Source organism: Dasypus novemcinctus, chromosome 14 (genome assembly GCF_030445035.2).
Source record: "Dasypus novemcinctus isolate mDasNov1 chromosome 14, mDasNov1.1.hap2, whole genome shotgun sequence".
Lineage (NCBI taxonomy): Eukaryota > Metazoa > Chordata > Mammalia > Cingulata > Dasypodidae > Dasypus > Dasypus novemcinctus.
Genome location: NC_080686.1, coordinates 48,161,034 through 48,170,753, shown reverse-complemented (window position 1 = coordinate 48,170,753; position 9,720 = coordinate 48,161,034).

Genomic DNA, 9,720 nt, shown 5'->3' with positions numbered 1-9,720 from the left:
ACTACTTAATATTTAAAAGCAAATTTTGTAAATTAGTGTAAAGTTATGCAGTACTAATCAGAAAATCGTTATTTACTACTTGTTTCGGTCAGTTCCAGACAACTGTGATCCATGTTTAGATTTCACTTGTTCTTGTTCTAGAAAATTGTGTTACCTCTGTGTATATGGGTATTTTGGTTGATATCACAGTGTGTTCTTAGCAAAAGAGGAGAAGGATATTTTAGGTTTCTAGGACCATCACTACATCCCAGCAGAGTTCATATTTCAGAACGCTTTATTTGTGCCTCTGTAGGAGTACAGTTTCTCTTGGGGCTCAGTGAAATAGTTTTGACTTTTTATATAATTTTATAATATTTCATTAACTCAGAAGGAGAGGGACTAGCAATTGCTATGAGGATCTTCACTAGGCTACAGAGATACAAATTTGGTGAATACAAAGACTTAAAGACAAAGGTCTAGGAATGTAAAGCGGGTGCTAAAGGTTCTGTGAAGTTAAACAGGTTATTAGATCCATGGGACACATCACAGTTTCTATGAAGCTGGATTGTGGATGAAATAGCATATTTTGATTATTAAATATCTCTAAAACTTCAACCACCACCAAACCACAGTTCACCAAATGGGTTCTTTTTATGTGGTCTCTCTGTGGTCTGTCTGTGGATGCAGACCTTCCCCATAGAGCTGCTGTCAACCAGTGCCATGCTGTATCCTCGCAGTGTCATGTGCACACTGTGAGGCAGAAAGTGGTTCACTTTTGTATACTCTAGGAGGGATCTAAATTTTTTTTAAAACAACTTTTCTTTGTATCACAGCGGTTGTCTCAGCATATTTGGTTGTTGTTTTTCTGGCCAGTTTTTATCATGGCAGTGGCTTTGTGCTTTCCGAATCAGTCATGAATTTCATTTTATTTTACTAAGATCAGTCAGACTCTAATTTTGACTAAGGATATTCTTAACTTGCTGTCATGATTCAGCTGCTTGCAACAGAATACCCAAATATTGGACTTAAAAATAAAAATCGTATTTCTTTTAGCATATTCCCATGTGAGATTAGATCATTTAAATGATTCGTTTAAATTAAAAAGTAGTACGGTAGCTAAAGAAAGTTATTTTTTTCTATCCCATTTAAAAAAAAAGACAAGCTTTAAAGCAGGGAAATGTAATTAGAAGTCTGTCACAATTGTTTATTTTAAACTTCTAAAATTAATATTGTTAAAAATATAAAATAAAATAGAAAATTATTTGCTCTTTCCAAAAAACTGTAAAAACATCAATATGTTTTAAATGGGGAGCTATATGTTATATTAAATGTTAATTAAAAAACTAATAAGATAATAAAAAGCCAGACAGTCACATATCTGTTGCATTTATAGTGTTAAAGAAAATATCCATGGAGACTAAGAGTCACCTGCTTCTTGGGACTCCCATAGTTCTTTGCACACACTTTCTTCTTTCCTCGTATTTGTAATATTGTATTCTAATCAGACACTGTATTGGAATCACCAATTAGTAATCCAGCAAGCTATAGGCTCTTCATTGGTAATGTAAGAATAATGACAACCACCTCAGGAGTGGTGTAGGAGTCAATCAGTAACTCTATATAAATCACCTGCCACATTAGGACACTCAGTAAATGGCTTATTCAATTACTTCTAGATAGTAAGAAACAGATTATAGAGTGATGAGTGCAAAATTAAATATCTGGACAAGTTCAAGGGAATAATTTCAGAGGAATGTGCCTCTAGCAGCCTGAGGTGTTTTTGGTTGGTTGTTTGGTTGGTTGGTGTCCATGTTTGTTTTTGAGGAGGGGCATGATTAGGTCAGGGAGACTTCCATTCTAGCCCACTTGTAATTCCATTTGTCTTATCAGACTGACCTCACTGCATTTGGGAACTGCATCGCAGTCTTCATCTCCCTATCCTAGGTGTCTTCGCACCTTTTACCCAACCTGGAGTCCAGAACACAAGTGGTAGCTGCTCAAATAATGCTCCTTGAAATTATGAAGACTTAATAATCCAAATGGAGGTAAAAGCAGTTACTCTTTACAGAAGCCAGGCAGTTAGCCAATAAATTGCGCTTGAGTAAGACTTGGATTTGAATCTGGATTTACCTAATTTACTATCTCGGTGACCTTGGGCAAATTGTTTGATCTTGCTAAAATTTCGTTTCCTCATCTGTATTAACAGTATGAATGGCACTAGTGCTGTGTAAAACAGAAAGTTACATCAATGAGCTGCTCATTATTATGGCTGCCCAGCCAAACTCCCTCTAACCACCAAAGTATCAGGAGATAGAACTCTACGTCTAATAAACAGTTGAGTTCAAATTGCCTTAGAAAACTGCTTTCAGACTTCTAAAAATTTAGTTCTTAAATGTGTCTTTGTTGTCCCATGATAACTAGTAACATTTAAACTTTTCTAGAAGCAACTGAATCCATTTAGTTTTCAGAGTAGTCGGTGAATTTGAACACTGTTGTCAAGCTTGAATTTCAATAATAACCTCAACAGAGGTTTTAAGTGAGACAATGATGCTAGAAATATACGAATAATACATTTTAAATATTTTGTGTTACATGACACTGTCACATGTAGCACCATGAAATACTCAATCTAATAAGAATAAAAGTCCACCTCTTCTTAGAGTAGTAGTTCTCATCAGGGGGCGATTTTGTACCACAGGGGACATGTGACAATGTCTGGAGACATTTTTGGTTGCCTCAATGGGGAAGAGGGGCGTGCTACTGACATCAAGTAAATAGAGGCCAGGAATGTTTCTATTAATAAATACCCTACAATGCACAGTACAGGTCCCCAAAACAAGATTATTTGGTCCAAAATGTTGACCGTGCAGAGACTGTGAAACACTGCCTTGAGAATATCTAGGATAATGCTTTTTGTAGGGTCTGAGAAAGAGTTACGCATGTGCCTGGGAACTCACGAGCCCTGGGACAGTGTTTTACCCTGATATTCTCACTCGTCTTACGTTGACTAGATTAAGTAGGAAAAAATAAAGCCCTGCGACTGCACCTTAAGGTTATTTCCTGTTTACTTTGCTTCGACATTCTTCCAATGATGACTTTCCTACCCAAATTGGAATAGTTTAGTTAAGTTAGTATTAGCTTTACCATATGATTACATTTCTCTTTTGCTTATAAATTGTAACCCTATATGGGGAATTTGTTACTTCCTTTTAGTAATAAGTACAATTTAATATTTTCCATGCAAGGGGAGTCATGGACATGACAAGTAAGATTTTCCTATTGCTCAAGGCATAAGTCTGAATTTACTAATTTCACAAAGAAACCTAAACACACATTTCCTCCCCAAATTTTAAATGTGAACTATAAATTAAAAAAAAAAAAAATTTTTTTTTTTTGCTTTTGGTTGTTGATTAGGGTGCCCTCAAGTGACTCTTCATAACAATGTCCTTTTTCCCACTGAAGAGAACCCCACCTTCTACTATTCTTTCTTTTATATTCTCCTCCAAGCCTGTCTCTCCTGTCTTTTACTTTCAGGTTCTATGTCTTAATATTTCCTGCAAAGGTAGATTCTTTTTGCAAACTCTCTTAGTTTCTGTTTATTTACGAATATTTTATACTCACCTTCATGTTTGAAGGACAAGTTTGCTGGATAAACAATTCTTGGCTGGCCGTTTTTCTCTTTCATTATCCTAATTATATCATACCACTGTCTTCTTGCCTCCATGGTATCTGAAGAGAAATCTCTGCTAAGTCTTACTGGACATCCCTTGTGCATGATGGTTTGCTTCTCACGTGCTGCTCTAAGCATTTTCTCTTTATCTTTGACATTTGACATTCTGAGTAGTATGTGTCTTGGAGTAGGTCTACTTGGATTTATTCTGATTGGGGTACAGTGTGCTTCTTGGACATGTAAATTCATTTCTTTCATGAGAGTTGGGAGATTTTCAGCTATTATTTCCCCAGATATTCTTTCTGCCCCTTTTCTCTTCTCTTCTCTTTCTGGAACTCCCAAGATATGGAGGTTGCTGTGTTTTGTGTTGTCATTCAATTCTCTGAGCTCCTACTCATTTTTTTTCCCATTCTTTTCTCTCTTCAATTTTAGGTGTTCTGTATTCTGTATCACTTATTCTTTCTTCTATCTTTTCGAGTCTGCTCTTGTATCACTCAAATGTGTTTTTGATCTCATCTATTGTGTCTTTCATTCCCATGAGCTCTGTTACTTTTCTGTTCAGGATTTCAAATTCTTCTTTGCATTCACTCAATGTCTTCTTGATGTCATTTATCTCTTTAATCATATTGTCTCAACTCATTAATTTGATTTTGGAAATTTGTGTGCATCTTGCTGATTAGTTCTCTCAAATTCTGCATCTCTTCTGAGGTTTTGATACATTCCTTTTCTTAGGCCATGTCTTCTATCTTCTTAATATGGCTTGTGATTTTTTTGCTGATATCTAGGCATCTGATAAGGATGTAATTTACTCAGATGCTTAATTGCTTTCTCTTTTGTAGGGAGTTAGTGGCAGGAGGCTGTGTGTTACCACTGCTGTTTGATTTTTGACTCAACCTGGATTGTTAGGATTGTGCTGCTGGTTGCTCAAAATTGGACACTGGACCCAGTAATTGGTTGTAGAGTAACTTCTGAGGGTCTTGGGGAGGGAGTCTATAGAGGCCAGAAAAAGCCTCTCCTACTTATTTTTAATTTTCTTGAGTGCACTTCCTTGATCTGCCATCAGATGGTGATCCTTGGCAGCTCTCAGTTCAATGCCTGGTTGGAGTGTATTTGTTGCAACACAGACAGGATCAATGTGATAGAGCTTCCTGTCTGGAGGCCATGAGCCTTGTAATTCAAACTTTCTCTGAGACAGTCCTCCAGGCTTCTCTGGCAGCTCCCTCCCTTTTCCCAGGTTGGAAATATTTCCACTCCCCTCCGAGGCCTCAGCAATCAGTCCCTGTCAGTGAAGGAGCAGATTGGGTGGGTTTTGTACCTTTGTCCCTTTGCCAGCTCCCAAGGCAACAATGATGGTGCAGCCCCACCTAGCCTGGAAGGGCTCCTGAGACACAGAAGACCAAATCTGTGGATCAGAAGCTGAATCAGCCTTAGGCTGTGTCCCTCTCTCCCCTTTCCTGGGGTGGTAGATCCCTGGGACCCCCTTTGTCTGTAGTCCCAGGCCCAGAGGTCCAAGAGTTCTAAAGTGTCTTTAGTGTGGGGATGATGCTGGCAGCAGCAGCTGTTGATTTCAACTCACAGTTCTGTCCTGTCAACTCAGTTTCCCACCTTTGTCCCTCTCTCCTCTGGAAAGTGTTCTAAACCCTAGAAGACCTTTTTCTAGGCTGTTTCAGCCTGTCCTCTAACTATCCCCACCTTCTAATAACCATCTTTTTAAGGACAGCAGCCAAGCAATTTACTTTATGCTTCTAGGGCCTATCTCCCCCAGGAACTTCCCATGGCAACCTTAGGTTCAAAGCTTACTTTCGCTTACCTTTTAAGGTTATTTTAGACAAAGAGAAAAGTGTACCAAGATTTAACAAAAAAAATTAGATCAATTTGGTTTGCTGGCCACTCCATCCAAGTGAGAAACCAACAATTTTGTAATCCCATAACGTTGGATAGACTACAGGAAACTAAGACAGTTACACTTGATAATTCTGTAGTTTGTTGTTTTGTGCTTCTCCAGGTTAATTCTAAAGGAGGAAGGAAGCATAGTTTTTACACGAAAAGATTCTGTGGAAGTTTGGATTGCTTAAGGTTAGGACTTGGGGAGATAGAAATATATAATCTGAGAATATCGCTGTTGCCTTTGAATCTCTATATATTCCTTTTTCTTTCCATGTCACACAAAATTTTCAAAATTATTCCATACAGTTATCTCATGTTTCGCTTATGTCTCTGTGTCTCTCTCTAGAGCACGGTGCCTTTGCACATGCTCATATTTTAATGAATTTTCATACGTGCTTTCATATTTAAATATACAAAAAGAATAGCACAGTAAATGTCCCTTGATATATGATAAAATCTGCCTTTCTTTGCTCTTTTCTCTCTTCCTCTCCCCTTCCCCCCCCCCATCTTTGACCCCTCCTCCTTTCCTCTCTCCCTCCCTCTCTTTTTGCCATCTTTGACTAGGCTGAAGATAAATTAATTCAGGAAACTACCCAGGGTCTGTTAAAACTGTGCTATACATGCTACACTTGTAATTCATAGCAGTGTCTTATTTGCACTAGCTCTATTGTTTGTAATTGAGTTTTCCTCTTCTGCTACCACCCTCAGCTAGTTCCCACATTGTGAGTCAGTGGACCAGCCTGGTGAGGAACCATGGAACAGAGCCAGCTAACTGCTGACATGGCCCTGTCAGCATGAGGCTCTCAACCAGCGGTGTCCAGGGTGCAGGCATACCTTGGCAGCGCCCAGTGAGCCAATGGTCCACAAGTCAGGGAGAAAATAGGACAGCCTATTTTCTTTCTTTTTTATATCCACTTTTTATATCCACTTTAAAAATTTCTACTCTGTTTATATTTGATTTTTTATATAGTATATGTATACAATTTACTGTGTGTGCAAGCTTTATTTTTAAAAAACCTCTATATTGGGGATTCATGGGGGAAAAAAAATGCCCCACTGGCCAGCATCTTCCAAAAAGAGTTCAGCTAAACAGGGAGGTGAAGAAGGTCAACCACCACACCAGGGAGCCAAGAGTGCCTACAACTGCAAGCAGGAGAATTGCATCCATCATCCAGGTGGAATCTAAGCCCCCTTTTGATATAGAGGTGGAGGGGACATAACGATCCCAGGGGTCCACAGGATGGAAGAATAGAGTATGGATTAGAGTGGACTTAATGATATTCTACTATGGAACTATTGTGATTAGTAATGGAAGAAATTGTAGCACTGATGTGGAGAAAGTGGCCACGGTAGCTACTGAGGGTAGGGAGAGGGAAGAAGAGATATGATGTGGGGGCATTTTCAGGATTGGAGTTGTCCTGGGTGGTACTGCAGGAACAGATGCTGGACACTGTATATCCTGCCATGGCCCACTGGGTGGACTGGGAGAGAGTGTAAACTACAATGTAAACCATTATCCATGTGGTACAGCAGTGCTCCAAAATGTATTCACCAAATGCAATGAATGCCCCACGATGATGAAAGAGGTTTTGATGTGGGAGGAGGTGAGGGTGGTGGTGGGTATATGGGGACCTCTTATATTTTTTGACTGTAACATTGAAAAAAAAAAAAGAGTCCAGCTAGCCTCAGGTACCCCAAAGCCATGCTTTGCAGGTTGCCTGTATCCCTGCTCTGCTATCTGTCCCTCCCATCGAATGGCACTGCTATCACTATTTCATGTGGATTTCATGCCCAGCATGTTCAGCACGGTCCTCGTGCCAGGTAAGCCTTTCCCTTCAGGGGTGACAGCCATGTTTCGAACAGTTTCTCTTGAATAATGTGTGGAGGTTGATCTTTTCTATTTTTTTTTTTTTTTCTCTTTGATGCTTCCAGGTAGCTCCCTGATCTACTTTTATTTCTTCTGTACTTAACACATTAGCACTTTTGAAAGGCATAAAATTCTTTCAAAAAGAGTTTTTTAATAGTCATATACATATACTTTTTAAAAATCTATATCAAATACTGAGTGCTTTTGCCAAGCTAAAAGCACTGTCCTTTGGATGTAAACTTTCTCCTTTAAGCTTTGTGGTTATTTCATAACTCCTCTGAAACTCTCTACCCCTCTCGAGGCCTAATCAATGGTTCATATCAATTAAGCTGCTTAGTACACTGCACAATCTTGACAACAGACTCTTTGTTAGAGAAAACAAATTAAAAGGAAGGAATTAGAACTTTTCTGATGAAATATCATTAAAATATTCCTTTAAATAAAAAACATTTATAATAGGAAGCAGAGATTTATATATCAAGTAATGAGTACCCCTTATTCCACCACCTCCAAAATAGGCCCTGAGTTTGATTTTTGGTGAACTCACTGTCTGAATAAAGGTGTTTTTTTGTTTGTTTGTTTTTTCAAAGAATTCTCAAGTGTATGGCAAAGTAAGTTCAAGTGCATGGCCATGTGTGCAGGATATGTGTGTTGTTTTTGGAGGGAAGGAAGTTTATTGGACTCTACCACCTATTTGGTTGAATGGAATTGTCAGTTAGAAATGTTTATTTAATTTTCAAAAGTATCATACTTTTCTCTTCTCTATGAAATGAGCATTTGAGTTAGGAAGAGACATTTTTATTGTGTGTGTGGAATTGCTATGAGTATCTTTACACAAACCTGAATGAAATAATAGTGAACTAAAGTCATTAATGAGAAAATTAGGGCAAACTCACTGAAAAGAGGGAGTGGGAAAGTTTAAGCACTAGCTTGTCATGTCAATTAATTATCCTCAGAATTTGATGCCTCTATCTCATTGCCAATCTATCTTTTCACTGCACATTGGAAGCCCGGACCCTGTAAGAGATAAAAATCCAAGTATCAAATCCCTTTCAGCCTCTCCTCAAACATGCCTCTGTCCTATACTAAGTTTAATTAATTTTTAAATTTTATATTTGCAAATGGTAAGTTTCAGATGTTATGTACAACTGCTTCTTTTCTCCTGTCTGTACTCTTTACCAAGAAGCCTTGTTGCAGCAATAGCTATCCAAACATTCCTCTAAGAACTCTTGTGGAGGCCAGTCTTGGGCCTCTCTGGGCTGAGGACATAGCTCCAACGAGCTCGTGAACCAAGACTGTCATTAAATAGTTTTGAATTCTCACTGCTCTTCTATCATCATTTATCCATTCATCCATTCATCCATCAGTCCATCCATCTGTCCATTCCTCCAACCAATCAACAAATACTTTTTGAGCACTGACTAGGTTCTAGATACTGTATTAGGTACTGGGACCTCAGCAGTGAACAAGAAAGATAAAGTCCTTATCCTCATGAAACCTCACTGTCCCCAGTACTCATCACACACACCCCATAAGTAAAATCAAACGTATAATCAAAACCCTAAAAGGACTGTTTCAATAAGGTTCATGATGTTTCAGGCATCAGGCTTTACATATTTTATCTCATTAATTTTTACAATAACCTTCCAAGTCAAATATCATTATATCCTATTATTCTGATAAAACAACTGAGGGTTAGGAAATTTAATCTTTCATGCTCAACAACAAGTGGCAGAAATGGGGTTGAAAACCAAATTTTATTGACTTTCAGTTTCGTGCTCTTAACCCTTCAATACTCACATACATGTATCACCTTACATCACAGAATTTAAAAGTGTATCTGTTACTCCTAAGCTTAGTTCTCAGTGCAAGAATCTGAGCCTTTGTATATTCACTGAACATCAGTTTCCTTATTGCTAATTTTCTAACCACACCTTTTCCTACTCAGGTCTTCCCTGAACTGGTCCTGCCCTTAAATGTTTGCTCTGCTTGGCGTGGGCAGTCGTCCTGCCCTCGCCCAGCTCTCTCTCTGGGCTCCTGATCCATCCACCTCTGGTCTTGCTTTAAGTCAGTCACACGTAGGAGCAGGGGTGTGAATTCTAGTTTAAGTTTCATGGTATTTTCAGACTTCTCCATTTGTATAATACTTTCATGGGAATCAGATGTCCTTTGGGAATGGCTTCCCTTGAAGAAACATGTTTAGAACCATGCAGATTTCAAATGAGCTGAGTGAATAGAATAGAAATTTATGAACATGTTGGAACAGAGAACTGAAACTTTAATGACCAAATTATTTTCCCTGAGCTTCCAGAGTCCT